The sequence below is a fragment of the Manacus vitellinus genome, unplaced genomic scaffold (genome assembly GCF_001715985.3).
Source record: "Manacus vitellinus isolate BGI_N305 unplaced genomic scaffold, ASM171598v3 scaffold_13_pilon, whole genome shotgun sequence".
NCBI classification, from domain to species: Eukaryota; Metazoa; Chordata; class Aves; order Passeriformes; family Pipridae; genus Manacus; species Manacus vitellinus.
Genome location: NW_021938999.1, coordinates 11,243,635 through 11,263,569, shown reverse-complemented (window position 1 = coordinate 11,263,569; position 19,935 = coordinate 11,243,635). Strand labels below are relative to the sequence as shown.

The window sequence follows — 19,935 nt, the reverse complement described above, 5'->3', positions numbered from 1 at the left end:
ATGATTTTGAAGGTCTTTTCCAACCTGAATGATTCAATGATTCTAAAAGCATAAAGGAACCTCCACAAAGTGTCCTATTTTAGTTTCAGTGGAATACAGTGCAATCAAGAAACGTAATTTCTCAGGTTTCTGTGGCTAATGAACTTATTAATTTTTGCCACTCTATTTTTTGGATAATCATTGTGTCAAGACTTTTCAGTAATATTCAGTAATTATAAATCCGATTTTTTTAAATACTAAAATTAAATCACTGCAAAAGGCTTAATCCCCCAGAAGTACTGTACCGATTACCAAACTCTGAAAAATCCATAGACGGGATCAAGAGAAAGGTATGAAAAACCTAGAAAGAATCAAACAACCAGTGAAGTTTTTTGATCTCAACAGATGAAAAACAGTCACTTCATACTAATACAGCTATTGCCTACTGTAGTGAGAAAATACAGGAGAAAAACAAAACTGAACAAAGAGAGAGAAGAAGCTGATGAAAAGGTACTTGTCATTCTAATCAACTGTGTTATATCCTAAACATTTTTTCACCTCCTTGGAGGCTTTTCACATAAGCTTTACATAACCTGTAAGCAGCTCACATGGTTGTCTTCTGTAAGCAGAAACAGAAGTATTGCTCAAGGATATTGTAAAATGTCCATAGTAGAATCTGCATTGCAGCCAATAAATGTTAAGTAAAAGGTATCAGAGAACCAACTGGTCACAAAGTGTTGCTATCAGTCTGCTATTCCTCAGGAAGAGAAGCGCAAGCAGCAGAAACCAAAACGTTGTGTAGGGTATGCTCTGGTGGTGAACACTTCCCCTGGGAAGTCCCTCTCAGCCACTGAAGACTCATACCTGCTTTTAAGAAGTTCTCAACACATCTTGTCCAAGACCACACATTAAGACAGGCAAGATGGTTACTGCCAGGAGCTGGTTATTGGATCAGGACATACAGACTATTCCTTTGAGCTGCCTAGCACTGTGCGCCCTCTTCATGGCTGGGTTCAATTTAACTGCCAGGTCCTGCACATCTTGTCCTGCCGAAGCACTACAGACTGTTAAAACTTGACCAATTTTAACTGCAAAGTGCACCAAAACTTCATAATCTCTTTTAAGCCTATAACTGCATTTCTAAGACACAATTCTGCATTAAAAGAAAAAAAAAACAGACTCCCCTCCCAAAAAACCCCACAAAGATTCATACAAAGACTTTTCTGACTCTAAAACTCTTCTCATTTATTTTATAACAGAGAAACTGTGCAATATAAATGCTACCATGGTAACAACTCACTTTATTGAACAAGAGAGAAAATAATTATCCCAAACCTGCATATCATGCAAGCACATGCAGTAAATTTAGTGCTGCCCTTTTTTCCCCTTGCTATTTTTCTTCTTGCAAAGAGAAATAGGTTTTGAATTTATACCTTATAGCAAGCCAGGCATCATTTTGCCTGTCCCTCCCACTTCTTTGTATATTTTACACCTCTTGAGTGCATGATGTGAAGGACCCAGTTACTTAGAAAAAGAAAAAGGGATTAATGAATCAGAAATGCTCTTCCCCCTCCTGAGTTAAGTACAGAAGACTCCTATGTAAATGCTTCACGCATTTAAAAAAAATGAAGCCCTAAGGCAAGCACAGCACATGCTTAGTATTCACTCAGTATACTTAAACAGGAACCCTTAGTTTATAGTAAACCAAAAGTTATTCATCTCCAAACATAAATTAAACCTGATTTTACTGTTCTGTCCAAATATTCCTTGTGATATTATGTTTGTGAACATATATTTATGTACAAGGGACAGCAATATTTTCAGAAGAACTGCATGGATTTAGCCATACAAATCCAATTAATCTCAATAGAACTTGTATGGTTAAATCCCTGTGCTCAGCTTTGACATTTTAGAAGCAGTGGGGGAGGTTTTTCAAGTACTGAATATGTATTATACAAAACTCAGTTTTCTCAAAGAGAAATAAAATACCATGTAGATACTTACAGATATCAACAAACATTTATTTCTGTCAAGAAAATCACATTCTTAGTAAAGCAGGCAATGATTTCCACAAAACTCTGTTTTACAAAAAATAACAGTATTATCCTGCAGCCTATGAGATAAAACTAATCACATGTACATATTAGCTGGATAAATTATTCTTATTTTACCTCCAGTTTTGATCTTTTTTCTTCATTTGCAGTGCATCTGCCTTTCTGATATAAAATGTTAAAGAATGAATTTAATCCAGTGTTCACAGATGGAGGATGTGTTTGGGATGCATAAAATTCATGTTTTTAAAAGATCACTTTAAAGAAGTGACTTAGAAGTGCTGTTTAGAGACGATCTTATTTGCAACAGACCTTTCTCACTTTTTTTAGTTTATTTACGGTCCTAAACAACTTAAAGAGTAGAAACTACACTCAACCAATTTCAGCAAAAAAGAATGCAGTTAATTTTGGCTATCTTTTAGGAGATTTCTTCAGGTACTAGAAACAATGTATGTGTACACACGTTCATGCACACATACAATACAGGCTGTGCAAAATCTTAGTTCACCAAGTTGTTGTCTTAATGGAGCTGGAACTCTCCAAATCATCCAAATACAACTTATCTTGGTACGGAATTCTTTCTGAAACATACTATTGAGTATATTTAATACTCCTTATGAAGCTTTTACAGAAAATGAAACTACAGTTCCAGTAGTTGAAGTGGTAAAACTTATAATTCCATATCAAAAAGGCTACTCTTAGCTGCCTTCTCCCTTCCCCTAAAGCCCTCAACAATCAGCTGAGTTTCAGTTCATAAACCAAATACCACTACAGCAGTTGAACAGTTAAATCCCAAAAGTCTTGCAACCACAGAAGTGATACAAATAATGTCCCCTTTTATAATAATTGAGGTTTTGCATTTGCTAGTATGGAAACCTTCTTTTTCCAGTTCAATAACTGTATAAATCATACAGAGGCATGGAGATATTTTTGTTTGTATGTTTTTTTAAAGGAGAAAATGTAAGTGACCACTTGAAAATTAGTTGGGCATATAAAGTATTTAACAAGTCACTAAAAGGACAAATTCACCCAACAAAAGCCATCATGCTGTATATGAATGCGTTAGGTAGTTGCTCACAGGAAGGTTTAGCCCACATACTAGTTGAAAAGTTTTATTTAAAGCTAGTTTTATTTCAAATAAATAATGACCATTCAAGTACTGTATCCTCAAAGACAGGAACAATAACATCACTTCTTCCCTGAAATGGATGATTAAGTTACTACTTCATAAAGAACTAAAGCCATTAGAAGCAAACACATTGCTTAATGTTTTTACTATACGTTGCTAAAGCAATGTTTTTATCTAATGGTGTGTTCTGAAAACGTTATAATCTGACTTGAAACAAATTCATAAAAGCAAAAGCATTTACAAAAAATACACACTATCAATTGAGACAGTATCTGACATAATTGCCTCTCTGGCCAGAAGCTCTCCTCAAAGCCTTCCTTGAATCTCCCTTTACATAAAAGTTGTAAATTTTGGGGTACAGAAGTTCAGTACATTAAAAATGTTTAGCATTATTAAACATACATAATAAAATATTTAATATTTAAATAGATTCAAATATAAAATTGTTTTGTGAGGAAGATTTTTATCCATAAGCCTTTCCCAATGCAAAAATCTCAAACATCCCTCTGTCCACGTCCCTTACAACTTCAGCTTTTCTACCTCCCTCACAACTCAGAATCACAGAAGGGTTGAGGTAGCAGGGACTTCTGGAGGTCATCTGGTCCAACACCTTGCTCAAGCAAAGCCATCTAGACCAGGCTGCCCAGAACAGTGTCCACACAGCTCTCGAGTATCTCCAAGGATGGAGATTCCACCACCACTCTTGGAAACCTGTGCCCGTGCTCAGTCACCCTCACAGTAGGAAAGTATTTCCTGACATTCCTCCTGTGTTTCAGTTTGTGCCTGTTGCCTTGGAGTAGAGCAGTAACTCCTGTTGTTTATTACATCCCCTTATACTCTACACGCTTTCTGCTCCTCCTGCTTCCCCAGTTCTCAACCCAAAATGTGCCCTGGGTGTGCCTGGGTCCTGGCTGGGTCCTTGCTAAACAGCCAGCACCAGGTCAAAGAAAAAACCTGTGCACCTGCTGAACAGTCTCCTGAACAGAGGGTATGAATGGGCACACCAATTTTCATTAGATTCATAAGACTTTTTTTCTGTTTAAATTTGAAACTTGTGCCTTTCTCTCAATTTCAGCCAGATCCAGATAAGCTAAAAAAAGGTGTTAAGGAGATAAACAAGGTGAAAAAACTCACAGTTGTGTGATTGAGTCCATTTCCTTAAGAAACCAAGCTAGAAGACTCTCAAGAAATGAAGTAACATTCTGATAAGCAGATAACATGAATATACCTTATACATGCTAAAGATCATCACATTTAAACACACTGAGTAGTTGGATGGGGCAGCCTTAACAGAGTTATCCTCAACAACTTATGCTGCACTTCCCTGCTCCAGACAAAACAATGTTTGGATGTGGACAAATGGACAACTCAGTAACCAAACACAGACATGTTTATCCTTTATGACAAGTTTGTTTTGTGGTGAGACTTTCTTGTTTTCTGTTTGTCTCATTTTTTAAGATATAACACAAATTCTTCTTTAAAAGAAATAAGAAAATCTAGAAAACTGAAATAAGCATGAGATTTCCGTGAAGCCTCTGACTAAACCTTCTTGGTGGTCTTTGGTACCAGTAGCTTGTTGAAGAAATCAAGGATGAAATACAGTCAGTAGCTATAAATGCATTCAGGACCATTTCTTTCACAAATAAATTTAGTGATTAATTCAGAAACATAATTTCCATTCAGTTGACTAATAAAATGATACCTTACTGTATCACTTATCTAGGCTCAGGGCTTAAATTTTAGTTTCTAAATGCTTATTTTCTTCAAGTGACAAGACTCTCAAACTCCTGCCTGAGTGCAAGCCACAAAAAACTGTCTCCCTGCTTTTAGGCTGGTTCATCACCAGCCAGAGCGTGAGTTACAGTTCTCAGTGGCAGAATGCAGCCTATTCAAAACAGCATGATTAATTTAGCTAAAAAGAAAACCAAAAGCAGAGAGAAATGGATTAAATAACAACAAAACCCTACATACATATGGTCTTATCTGAGACTTGCCTTGTTAACATTCCACTTTTTTCAGTCAGAGGGTGAAGCACTTGCTGGTACTGCCCGAGTGCTACTGCTGCCTCTGACACTATAACCTGAATCCTTCCCCCTCCCAACACAACCCAAGGCTGAATTCAGGTATTGTTCCTCTCATTACAAAGCAACTGAAAGAAAGCCACTGCCAGGTTCCCAGAAAGCTGGGGAAAGGCTTAACTGCATTTAACCCTTTGGGCTCCCTGGAACCAGCCAGAGGACGTCCTCTGGTGCCAGGGACCCACATGGTTAATTCCCCTGTTCTTTGTGACTACTAAATGCTGCATTTGAGAATGCCACAGATGACAGAGGCAAAGAGGAGGGAAATGGTGCTACAAAACAGAAGAGTTTAATTTTCTTCAGTGGGATCAGGTGTTCAATTCTACTATAAAGATCCAATGGCAGGACTAGAGATGTAATATGATATTAACAACTATTCACTTTCTGGTTTTTCCTCCAACAAATAAATGTATTCAACTTGCCAAATTTGTTCGCTGGGTTCTCTGTAGGAGGAGAATCCAATAATGTAATGAACGGATGGGAAGGCAGCTGTGCCCAAAAATACACTACCATTTCATTTATATGATGATTATTCACAATAAATATACATTGCTATGTTTCTTGTGCTCAGAATGGGAAGTAAAGATATCAGTATATATGTAATGCTTACTGATGTCCAGCTTACCACAGCTGCAACTTCATATTTAGAAGCAACAAAGAAAAAGCTGGGACAATGAGGAAAAAATATCTCAAATACTGATGGAAGTGACTATAAAATATTATTTAACAAAGACTCTAGATTTATATTTGGAGAAAAACCACTGGCGACTTACATTGGGTTCACCAATATCCAACATAACCAAAGATTCCAGTGACCCACATGAAATTATCACCAAAGTCAGGTACTCAGTAAAGAAGCAGTCCAGATATCAGCTGCATTTTTATCTGAAGCATGTAGTCTGACACCTTAAATTCAACAAAGAATTGAAGAATTTCAGAAAAAGATGGCCTATTTCAAAACAGATGGATACCCAAATGTTTGCTTACCTTCTACAGTGCAAGACTAAATTATACATTTTTTATATATTATTTATTAAGTATCATTACATCATATCACATCCTCTTTCCTTGAATTTTTACTGTGCATTCCTTCAGTGATCAAAGTGTGCTGGCCAATCAATCAAAGTTGGTCAGGTCTTTGCCTGTGTGCCCTTTCATATAAGGTACTGAACTACGATTACAAATTTAACAATCTACAGATACAATTAAATTTTTTTTATGGCATTACAAAAGAACTAAGACAAACACCTGCACATCTTTTCAAGCAGGAAAACTGTCACTTTACAAATGTCCCCATTTATAAGCAGCAGGCAACCTGAAGATGCCTGTACTGTGTCAGTAACTGCAACTACGAAGTCTCTCTATGTTAATGATGTGTCTTGCATGTAAGTAAGTGCATGATCTGGAGCATAGGGCTAACTTCTGCATTTCCCCAGAACAGTCTTTATTTGTTCTAACCCCACAACAAAACAAATAAAAATTTAAAACCAACCAAAAAAAAAAAGCCCCTCCAGAAAAATAAGGAATAGATAGGGAAACTGCTATGCTGGTTTCAAATTCCTCCCTGTTCCTTTTAAAATACATTAAGATTTAACATCGAAACGAACAGCTTTTCCCTTACTACCTAATGAAATCCAGTTAAAAGTATTATGAAGATGACAGTGACTGACAGTTACATGATGACACACTTGACACACATCACATCTGCCAATACTTATATTTTTTCCTTATTCATGCAGGTTATTTTTTTCTGAAAGTACTTATTAGGTCAACATTTCCTAATTTAACATGCACAGGAAATTGCTTAACTAGCCTTTTAACATTTGGTTGCAAAATAAGAGTTAATCATTTAAAACAAATTAAACTGCTGTTTGTCAGTACTTTTATTCATATGAAAATGACCTTAAGCAAGTCTATCATCTGATGCAATAGATACTCTATATGGATTGCACTTTTATAGGTAACACAGATAAGAGTATTGTTCTGCTCATGAGGCAGAGGGAGTTAAATCATGAAATATTCAGTTTTAATTAAGATTACTGTATCAAAGGCAAGGCTTAATGCAGAATTGAAGTAAGGATCAAGGTTAATGCCTATTCTAAAGCAAATTTACATAAATTATGTTCCACTAGTGTACCATGAGTCTTATTTTGTCAATTTATATGTGAGACCATAGAAATTAAAGGTGGAAAATATCTATTAAGTCATCTTCACACTCCTCCCTCCAACACAGAATTCTTTTTCCTTCTTTCATGTTTACGTCTGAGCATTTTGTCCACTATCACTTGCAACAGCTCAAGCAGTGGGCATTGCACTAAAACTTCAGGGCAGACTAACACACACCTTACCATCTCCAAAAGAAGGGTTTTTTATAGCATTCAAAGCTAAGACTCCCCTCATCTTATTTCATTACTCCTACTTAGACCTTTTTTGAACTCCTCTAAATGAATCCTTTCTTGGCACTTGAAGTCTATAAAAATACCTTCAGACATTTTCATCATCCCCTGGTAGCTATTTAGCCAAATTAGTGTAGGGATCATCTCTCTTCATCTGAACATCACCAAGCACACAGATAGCTATAAGTAATAATTACATGTGTTCATTTCCTTTAATCTTTCTTCACAAGTCATTCCCTTCTAGCCTTTAATTTTTGCCACTCTTCATGCCTACATCTTCTTTTAAGTATTACTGCTTTGCAATTATTTTCCTTTCTCTGAACAGCTTTATTTCAGGTCATATCCACTTATGCATGCTAGCTTGAATTTACCACTTTATCCTGACTTTTCACTGATGTGTGTAGGTTTTTGTGGTTTTTTCTTTTGTTTGTTTCTTAATAAAACATCAGGCGCAAATCTCTTCTCTGTTCATGTCAAATTACCATAGAAAAAAATAAAATTAGCTGCACTAGAGATCAGCATCTTAGCTTATTAAAAATATGATAAATTTAAGTGCTAATAAATTCAAATTGTTTATATTACTCATTTTATGTTTGGCTCTTTTGCCAGGTTTTAGGCACCATCTATTTTGGGCAATCAGTCTGAAACACCTTTGGTTTTTAGGGTACAGATAATTAACCCTTTTTCTTGGCATTTGTCTTTTTTAGTATCTGCATAAACACTTCTACCCAAAAGAAAATCAAATAAGGACTTCCAGCACTATTTTTTATCTCCTATCATACTGATGACTCCCTATCATGTTTGCTACCTTTCTTCCTCATCACTCCTACACACGGAGTTATCCCCTGTGCCTGAGCACAATGTAAAACTACAAAAGCTTCACCTGAGCCAGATGGAGATGGTTTTGCTCTCATCGTGAATTTCAGACACTGAATTAGTGTTAGAGTAGGTGTTAATCTAATCATGGAGGTGATAAAAGTTGATTTCTTTACTGCTAAGGAGATACTGCCGCGCTGAAGTCTCCACCTGTACCTCTTCATTTCTCCCAGCAAAAAGAGGTGGCCTGGTTCTGGTCTGGTTCTGGTCATAGCTGCACAGAAATTAAGCAGTCAAATGCATTCCACAGGCTAGTCCCACAAAATGCCTCCCACAAGGTTTAAACCAGTGTGGTCTCACAGTTTTGTCTAGAAGGGAAGGAAAAAGGCAGGCCAAGGACATGCGGACCAGAGGACCAGCCCACTGTGCAACAGCTCCAGCCAGTCAGTCCCCCCCAGTTAGCTACCCTGCCCCCTTTACTACTACTACTGGAAGGCCATCACATTTTATGATAGAAGGTGTTAATTTAAACAAAAAACCTCATTTGTAAAAGCTAAGTACCAGGGTAAATTTAAATGGCAAGTCTCTGTCACTATTAACTAGCTCAAAACAAAAGATTTTTCAAGATACAATTAAAAAGCAATACAGAGATTTTGTGCCATTGATGCCTCTGCTATACCTGTTCAGCGAATCAGAACAGATTACTTCAGACTCCCAGTCTTCTAGACTGTCAGTCTAGCATCTTTCACAAGCACTACAGCTACACAAATTATTAAAAAGCTTTTCTCTACACCATCAGTGTCATACATCCATTAGAGGCCATTCCACACTAGAAAATATCTGTTGCAAAAAGTCTTCCTAGGCCATATGCTAGTAATAAATAAAAAAAAGCTGGAAAAGATAATTTTATAACAACAATCTTCAGTTTTCTTCTCATGTCTGCATGGTAATCTCTTAAGTCAATCTGTTTACTCTCTGTACTACAGCAAAGGTTTTTTTTATGTATATGTTCATTAGTTCATCTTTTGACATTCTCTTTCATATTTCTTGCCTAGGTATCTAGAACATGGAACACCCTCTTACTCATTTTAAGTAGGTCACAGATGGTCAACAACATTTATAGCACTCTTCAATTATTAAACTAGCCCAACCTGGGTCTTCATCTTCCCTTCCTATGCCTTTCAATAAATATTCTGGCTACCACCTCTCCTATTTTTTTTAAACTCACCACTAACCAGAGTCTGAATTCAGAACTTTCATGAAGACTTAGATGTTCTTCCTGTATATTCTACTCCTTATACTGGAATATTTTAATATGTTCACAATAGGATGATGAATCTCCCACTCTTCATTTGTATTCTATTTCAAGAAACATTTATGGGAGATAAGCAGGCAAGAAAGAAGTATGTAAAAACATGTACACTGAAAGATACCCCTCACTGTTCTATGTGAATTCTTATGGAGACCTAGCATCAGGTCCTCTTAGAAAAGACAACATTTATAAATTTATAATGGCATATATAAATAACTATTAGTTAGAAAACAACACAATAATTTGAGAAGAATTTGAAAATAAGAGATTTTTGAAACTGGTGGTTTTGTTTTGTTTATTTCCTTGGGGGTTTGTTTTGGGGTTTTATTTGTTTATTTTGTTTTTAAAGATCTTTCTCTACATGGATAACATCAGTGTAATGGATGTTCATCTGAATGAAGTTAAAGTTACACCATTAAATGTTAATGAAACACACTTACAGATCAGCATCTGCTCATCTGAATTAGATCTGTCTTCAAATATTTCAATTTCAGTTTTAGTTAAGCTATCTTCAAAAATCTACACCCAATCTCAGTAATCTTTTAAAATTGTACCTCTAAAACACTTCCTGAAATTTAAATAACTGAGCAGCCTTTTATTTTTTTTTGGTATATCTTCTATTAACTCCACTTGCAGAGGTTACACTTTGCATCTTCATGTTTCATATTTCCAAAAACAAAGGTAGAAGATCCTCCCTTTCTTGACATATTTGGCCTTCTCGCATGGAAAAACATCGCACTCAGCATTTTCCACAAGACACTGAGCTATTCTGTAGTTGCTGGTACTGAAATACAGTACAAAGCTGTAGGGTTCACACTGCAACTCCAAGGATCTAAATAACGTAGCATCATCACAGAATTCTGCAAAATAATTTTCTACCAGAAAAACCTTGTCACCAGAGAGTCAGGGTTTCAGCAACTTTCTCAGGAATAAGTCAAAAGCAGTCCAGCAAAAGGGGATGGAAAGGCCAGCACCCACTTGCCAGCCGTGCAATGCAGTCCTGGGCGTGCTCTTCCCAAGTACCCAACGCAGCGTAAATGGCCAATTTAATCTGCAGGAGGAGTGAGTGGGAAGGTGTACAAATCAATCATTGCCCCTAGTCTGCAAATGTTTTGACAACAATATGACATCCAAGCAGGAATATTTGATAGTTGGTTTTTCTGTAAGAAAACACTTTTTAGTCCTTCAGGACAGACTAGCTTTAGATAGCTACAATGTAAATATTTGTATCTGAGGCTGTCTTGATTTCATTTCTAGAGGATGAAGCAAGATCAGTCCATCAGGACATGGCTCATTGTAACCTAGTACAGATTTTCATTCACAAAGTGGGTTTAGATGCTCATGTCTACCTCAGGGTGCACGTCTGTTTCTCTCAAATAAGTAGAAAAGCACACCAAGTGACTACCTCAGATGTACTCTTACTGTGCAGACACATATATAGTAGAACCAATCTCACCTAAAATAATCACATTATTTCTTCTGTCATGCATCCTCCTTCACCTCATGTGAGAAATGAAGTCATACAGTGATAAGGACAGAAAGCTTTTGCAGCATGTAAAGTGCCTTCAGATGCACCATTTTCAGCCATAATCATCATCATCATCATCATCATCACAGCTCTTCCAAGTCTGAGCTACTGTAGGATTTGTTTCAGCTTATTTTGTCGTTCTTCATATTTTAAATGAACAGTATTCTCAGCATTTACTAGGAATATAAACTTTTTAAAGTGAGATTTACTCATACCCTGCTATCAATTTTCCACACTGCTCTCCCCAAGTAATTTCCAGTTTTAACTTCCATAGATGAAGAAGAGAGATTATGTAAATTCTTAACTATTCCTCATCTACCAAGAGGCATTCTTTTGTCAACAAGCTTCATATTTTGAAATCCTCTCTTTCAAATTAACTGTAATGCAGCTGCTTCTTTTGTCCAAGATACTGTTGCAAGCCCCACTACCCGCTATCAAAGGAACACAGCAAGCAGCAGAGGGTCTTTGGAGGAGGAGGGGTCTTTGGAGCAGAAAGTCAGTAGCTAGAACTGACTGCAGCTGGCAGGGCAGAAACAGTACAAGCATTCATCAAAGTGATCCAACATATTCTTTAATGTACCATTTTGCTGCCTTACGCTCTAACATTTTTCTTGTGCATGGTTTCAGTACTTTTCAACCTCATAAAAAAATGGAAGGGGTGCCTGGTAAAGATACAATGCTAAGAATTTATTTCATGTGATACAGCAAAATCATTTGTATCCATGTGACAGGTGGGATATAAGTACCTAAAGAGAACATAATCTATGTAGGGAGATGTAAGACCACATCAGGCAGGGAGAGGAGGACAAGGGATCATATGAGCACCAGTCCAAGGAGCACATCAATAAAAAGAATATAACATTATAGCCAACTCTTTGACCAGTGATTCTGAACCATCTGTCTTGCTATTACTGAAGCTGCAATTGCATTCATTAATGTATGTGCAGAGAAGTGGAAGACATATTAAATAAGTGATGGCTTGTCAAATTAATATCTTGACCGGACATCCATGTACTTAAAATTCTGCTGAAGTAAACACCAAGGAGCAAGTAAAGCTATTTAGGCTGAATGACAAAGACAGTACAGCAGGTAAAATTTTGCCTTTAATTGTCTTAAAGCTGGAATTAGACATTAGATATTCTAGCCACCAGGGAAGTGAAGAAATAGGGCATTCCATGTAACTATTTAACTGCAAGAGTTAGTTGTAGTTTTGAAATTTTATTTCAATTACCAGGTTCTATATAAATGGTCAATAAAGAGATGGTTCTTTGCCCCAAATAGGTTCTAATCCAAGTGGTGAGAGAAACCAGACAAGTTATTTTTAAGAAAGATAAAATTTATAAAGAACGTTAATGATGTCACCTGAGGGCTCAAAAAGTTCTTTTCAGTCTTTAATCGTATCTTTCTAGTCATATATGTTAAATCAAGAGATTTGCAAGAGAACTAATGAACTCTACCCCGATTCTCTGATTTACCTTATCTCAGTATTGCATCCCATCTTACATCTGTGAATAGCTGGTGATTCTGGAACAGATTTTGTGCACACACTAAATGGTTAAAGCAAAGCGATTAAAAAACTTATCATATACAGGCTGGGTTTGGATATATATGTTATCAAGAGAGGTTGTGCAGTACTTGCTTAATTAATCTTTGCTGTCTTAACAGATGAACCAGATGTACTATTATGTTCTTTGTTCTTCCCTAAAGAGGGGATGAGCCGATTATTTATCTCCAAACAATAGGAGTTCATGTAGCACAGCGAAGAATTTTTTTTTTTAATCGGGGAGGCAATCACTAACAAGCTTCAGCTGCAACTGCTTGATGTAAACACAGTGTGAATTTGTTCCTGAAGTATTAAACCATGTTCCTTCCTAAGTACATGGAACCAATTTCTAAGTAAGTGCGTAAAGAAAGGGATGGAAAGCACAGAGTTTGGAAGGAGGAAAACTCTGTTTTGTCTTTCATGTATTCATATTTACTTCTTTCTTACACTAACACATTTTCATAGATAAGTTAAAATTTGACGCTTCAAACGCTGTTTACAAATAATGCACCGAGAAAACAGAAGTAAAAAAACTGTTGGATGATACAACACATTCCCTGTGTTATATAGCATGCAATCTAAGATGTGAAGGGCACAAGGAACATATAACATTATGTTCACAGGGCCACAAGAATAGTTTGTGAAAGTTATTAAAAAATTCACAGTATATAAAACTCTTCATCACTATATAGCAAATTTACATACCTACTTCAATCACAATTTTTATTTAAATATATATTGAAAAGTACAAATCTATTTTAAATCAATTTTACTAAGCCTTAAAAATAGCTACTTACTGGTCAGCAAATTCTTAGGGACATGCTACACAAATAAAAACCAAGATCAAAAAGCAAGAAAGTTTTGAAATGAGTACATTTTTGTAGATAAAAGACATAACAAATTTCGGAATTCCTTTTATCTCCCTGATAAACTCTATCTCATCTCAAGTCCTCACTCCTTCCCTCTCAATAGTCTTTCCTTATCATAACTAAAATTTAAAACTAGTTTTCAATAATTCACAACAATTTGTCTCCTTAAATACCCTGTTTTTAAAACACAGATTAAGTGCTACACTGGGAACAGAAGATCTTCACAGAAATAAGGTAGATTTTCCACTTGAAATTACTGTGAAGAAAGAACTCAAATAGAACAGAATAGAATTTGATTCAAAAACCTCTAAAGAGATTGTAAAGCTGTATTAACAATATGCTCAAAAAAATGAAAACATTATCCAACTAGATCAAACAACATAACATAGCTAAAATATTATTAGTTTTTCTAAAAGGTGTTTTCTGTATCAACTGAAAGTAGAAGAAATCAAGCATATTAACCTCTTCACAATTTTAATTAGTAAGTACTACTTGAACTAAGAACACCTTTATTTTTATTCACAGCCATGCTGAGACCTAAAAAAAATAGAGTCATCTATTTGGTTAAAAGTAATGTTTTCTCCTTTCCTTTTGCTTAACAGCAGGCTCTCTCAAGCTGCCATAGTCAGTGTTAAAGTGCTAACTATGTCACCATGCTGTGCATCACATTAAGTTCCCATTTCAGCTCATGAATTTCTGCCAGATTAGTCCAGTAACCAATAACAGAAAATGAGAAAATAAGAGTTATTTACTACCTTTTATCACCATCTTCCTAAACTACTGAAAATCAACAGAGTACTGATCAATATATTACTGTGCTTTCTAATCAATAGGTAGATCCAGGAAAATAAAGTGTGTTGGATGCAGAATACACGTACAAAAGCACACAGGATCTAAAACAATTAGGATCAAATACCACAGTAATAATATATTTTTTAAAATGCAGCTACAAATTGCCAACTGCTAAGAAAGCTGTTCTAACAATTTAAAAAAATCCTGTATGGGCAATCATGAAGTCCTAGGATCAAAAGATTGTACTCCAAACCCCCTTGGACAGTAAACATGCAGGGGATTTACAAATTATATATGAATGCTGTGTAAGACATTATGGGACACTCTAGAAGACTAAGAGATCCTCTGTGCTGGCAAGCTGTGTCTATGTAGCACTCGCACTGAAAGGAGGGGAAGTTTATTTAGACCAGTAACACAAATGAGTAAAGCCCAAAGTCTATGGTTTATATTTGATCACTCCTGTCACTAGGAAGCTATGAAGTAAAGATCTTCTGACTAACTAGATAGAGAGGTATACCATAAATCTTGATAGTTCTCATGAAGAAAAAGAAAAAAAGTTTTAAAAGAAGCTTTTAAGACCTCTTCTATATAGTTTGATTTTTTTTTTTTTGGTAAAAGTAAATGCTTCCCCCTGCAAGGCATTATAGTAGGATCATTCTGGAGATGAAAACTCCTGTGGCCAGAATGGATTAGGCTGTGCAATTTGATGTACTTTCTTCTGAAGCAAGAGGACAGTAATATGCAAACAGTCATTTGCAAATTAAATCCATAGGACAGAAGGAGAGGCTGATGACATCGTCCTTTGTAATTTAAGTATAGAACTCAAGAAGTTATAAAAACAGGAAAATACATGAGAATACATTTATTTATATCTCAGAAACAAAATTTAAGAAAAATCTACATGCACAATCAAACCTAAGAGACATGTAGCTTTTACAATCATCTCACTTCTGAATATTCACTACTTAATAATTCCACCTTTCAACAACATATAAAATAATTATTCAAACAGATCAACATTTTTGTACACAACTATTCAAATCTCTACCTAATTTTGAGGTACTGAGCAGCAGTACCACCTAATGGGTGTATAAAACAAAGACAGTCTCCAAAATCAGATGCATAATACACTGTAATTATGTCTTGAGTCAGCTTGCAATAATATTATCTATGAGACAAAAAACTTCTTTTTTTAACAATCAGTCAGAAAACAAGAAATTTCACTATAATATAAACTTTAGTTATGAAGTTCTGAATGCTAAGCTTAACTGAGAACAGGACAGAAATATATTCCATCAAATAGTCGCCCCCCACACCTACATAGCTACAAACTTCTCAATTATTTCAGGTAAAATTTTAGCACTGACTCTATCCATTTATCCAGAAAAAGGACAAGCAGAACACTTAGGAACTTTTACAGTAAAAGGGATTCAGAGAAGGAAAAACAGAATCAGCAGGAACTTTCATTTTTCCAGCATTTCGCTTATCTTCAAAAAAATTAACAACAAAAAAAATTAATCTGCTTATGGACATATAACCAGTACAAGAGCATGCTCTGTCTTTCTTGCATACTGTAAAACAAAAATAGCCCCCACTCACCTTTGTTCTACTTTGTAATAAGGCCTCTTACGGAACAGTGTAGCACAAAACACATTTTAAAGCACACCTTTTTCTGTGGGAATTCTCCTACCTGCTCGCTTTTAAAATGGAGAGTATTCTATTAGTGTTAAAAAAATGTTAATAAAAGTGTTAATGGCTCTAGTCAAGCAAGATGCAAAATGTTCCTGTGAGCAGTCCCCAAAAGCAGCAAGGAAAGCTGGAACACAGTACAGCTGATCCAACAAAACTGAATTACTCTTATTCTGTCAAGAGTTGTCAAATGTGGAATGAAAAACTTAGTATTTTCAAACATTAATACAATCTCAGCTTGTAGAAGCAGTTAGAATGTTTTCAATTTGGACAAAAATGTTAAGCTGACCGTATTCATAAGATCAAACCACAGAATTATAGAATCAAAGAATCAAATTCCTCTTTATGAAATTGCTACATCAAGGGAATCTAACATAATGCACTAACAGAGTTAGAACTATGATCAGTATGCAGGTATCTGGTGTCCAGAAAGGCTACAACACAATACAAGACATACTATAAATCAAAGAAGTAGATAACAAAATCAAACATCTTTCCAATATTGCAATCAGAGTTTTACCATAGTCGGCAACTTACAAAAAAAGGGCAGTTTAATTATCAAATTATCATCTGAAAAAGCAAGATATAAAGCATGCTTCTAACACAACAGGGACAAAGAAATCTTGCAGGTAAATCGCCACATACTGTTCCAGTTCACATATAGAATACCAGCTATTCTTTATTCTATTCATGTGGGGCAGACAAGAAAGCAAGACAAAAAGAAAACAAACCTCTCAGATTTTTACTCCAAGAAAGGGCACTTCCCCCCCCACCCCTTAATTAAAGGAAATTACATTCCTCTGGCTCCCTCCAGCTGGAATTATGTTATGTACATCAGTGGGTTTGTGTACTTCTAATAGACTCATATCACATTTGGCACTTAATACACTAATCTAAATCTCATATCTGCAGATTTATCCTAACTTCAGATAAAAACCTCTTGCTCTATGGAAAACAATTTGCAATGCTATTTCTCTTTATGCCAGATTGAAAAAAAATTAAGTTTCATAGAATCAGCTGGGTTGGAAGGGACCTCTGAGATCATCAAGTCCAACCCTTGATCCAGGATTGCTGCGGTTGCTAGACCATGGCACTGAGTGCCACATCCAGTCTTGTCTTAAAAACCTCCAGGGATGGAGAATCCACCACTTCCCTGGGCAGCCCATTCCAATGTCTGATTATTCTCTCTGTAAAGAAATTCTTTCTAATATCTAACCTAAACCTCCCCTGGCACAGCTTAAGACCATGCCCTCTTGTCTTGCTGATAGTTGTGTGGGAAAAGAGACCAATCCCCACCTGGCTACAACCTCCTGTCAGGGAGTTGTACAGAGTGAGGAGGTCTCCCCTGAGCCTCCTCTTCTCCAGGCTAAACAGCCCCAACTCCCTCAGCCTCTCCTCATAGGACTTGTGCTCGAGTCCCTTCACCAGCCTTGTTGCTCTTCTCTGGACCTGCTCCAGGACCTCAATATCCTTCCTGAACTGAGGGGCCCAGAACTGGACACAGTACTCCAGGTGTGGCCTCACCAGCACTGAGTACAGGGGAAGAATCACTTCCCTGGACCTGCTGGCCACACTGTTCCTGATCCAGGCCAGGATGCCATTGGCCTTCTTGGCCACCTGGGCACACTGCTGGCTCATGTTCAGCTTCCTGTCAATCCAAACTCCCAGGTCCCTTTCTGCCTGGCTGCTCTCCAGCCACTCTGTCCCCAGCCTGTAGCGCTGCAGGGGGTTGTTGTGGCCAAAGTGCAGGACCCGGCACTTGGCCTTGTTGAACCTCATCCCGTTGGAATCAGCCCAACTCTCCAACCTATCCAGGTCCCTCTGCAGAGCCCTCCTGCCTTCCAGCTGACTGACACTCCCCCCCAGCTTAGTGTCATCTGGAAATTTGCTGATGGTGGACTCAATCCCCTCATCCAGATCATCAATAAAGATATTAAACAGAACTGGGCCCAACACTGATCCCTGGGGGACACCACTGGTGACCGGCCCCCAACTGGATGCAGCTCCATTCACCACCACTCTCTGGGCCCGGCCCTCCAGCCGGTTCCTAACCCAGCACAGAGTGCCCCTGTACAAGCCACGGGCTGCCAGCCTTTTCAGGAGTATGCTATGGGAGATGGTGTCAAAGGCTTTGCTGAAGTCCAGGTAGACACATCCACAGCCTTCCCCTCATCATCCAGGCGAGTCACCTGCTCATAAAAAGAGATCAGGTTGGTCAGACAGGACCTGCCCCTCCTAAACCCGTGCTGGCTGGGTCTGATCCCTTGTCCTCCTGTAGGTGCTGTGTGATTGCACTGAGGATGATCTGCTCCATAACCCTGCCAGGCACTGAGGTCAGGCTGACAGGCCTGTAGTTTCTCGGATCCTCCTTCCAGCCCTTTTTGTGGATTGGTGTGACATTGGCCAACTTCCAATCATCTGGGATCTCCCCAGTGAGCCAGGACTGTTGGTAGATGATGGAGAAAGGCTTGGCGAGCTCCTCCATCAGCTCCGTCATTACCCTGGGATGGATCCCATCTGGTCCCATAGACTTGTGGGGATCCAAGCAGGTCCCTAACTGTTTCCTTCTGGATTACAGGGGGGCTGTTCAGATTCTTATCTCTTTCTACAAGCTCCAGAAGCCAGCTGTCCTCAGGACAACCTGTCTTACTGTTGAAGACTGAGACAAAGAAGCTGTTAAATACCTCAGCCTTTTCCTCATCTTTGATAACTATATTTCCATCCATGTCCAGTAAAGAACGGAGGTTTTCCTTGCCTCTCCTTTTGCTATTGATGTATCTGTAGAAGGACTTTTTGTTATCCTTCACAGAGGTGGTAAGATTCAGTTCAAGTTTGTTAATCTTCATTCCAAATTCTTACACACTGATAACTACATTAGTTTTATGAATTTGTGGTGATCTTTGGAAAATTCAGACACTTTTCTTAAATCCATTATCAAAGAGATAAGAAATGTCTAATAAATGAAATATAGACTATGATGTGTCTCCGTATACTCACTGAGATAAACAGCCTTTGTAGAAATCTGTGCTTCCAAATGCACTATAGTCAGAAGTGAATTCTAATTATAAACTACCTGAAAATACCTGCCAAATATAATAACATCAAACCCAAACCCGGGATGACCTAACTTTAGTGCATTAGAGTAAAAATGCAAACAGAACTGAAGTTACTGATTAGTAAGTTACCTGTTTGGTAGTTTTCAGCTATTAGCATACTCTGAGAAGTTATCAAACCTCTCTGCAGAGATGTCTTCCCAAATATTCAGGGATGTATTAACAGGAATAAAATATGCAAAAGTATGCAAGGCAAAGGTTTTCATTTCAGTTTACCTTAGATAACATCATAGCTCAAAACTACAAGTAGATCTAATCAATCCTCTTTATGAAAAGCATATTTCACAAGAAAGTAGAAGTAAGATAAAAGGCCTAGGAAATGAAAAATCATCAGGAGAACTTAATTTATTTGAAGAAGCAATTACTATTCTGGTAGAGGAAAAAGTACTGGTTCATTTGGGCTTGTAAACCATAACAACAACAGCTACTTGCTTAGTGGTTGTGATATAAAATTACCAGCCCTTGTCCCCTTCAATGTAAAATGAGCTCATTTAAATTAAATCCGTGCTGATAATTCTTGCCCAATGCTTTGTGCATAAATTCATTCATGTCCTATACTATGGCACATTCTTATAAAGAGAATAATGTTATTTTTCTTTGTGTTTTCTGTGGGAAGGCTAAAATGAAACACTACTGTTCT

At 37.2% G+C, this 19,935-nt stretch overlaps 1 protein-coding gene across 1 annotated transcript in view; it reads right to left on the bottom strand.

Annotated features, from left to right (window-relative positions):
• The window catches only part of ORC5 (origin recognition complex subunit 5), a 77,472-nt gene that overhangs the window by 13,254 nt on the left and 44,283 nt on the right, over positions 1-19,935 (bottom strand). The gene's annotated exons all lie outside the window — the stretch shown is intronic.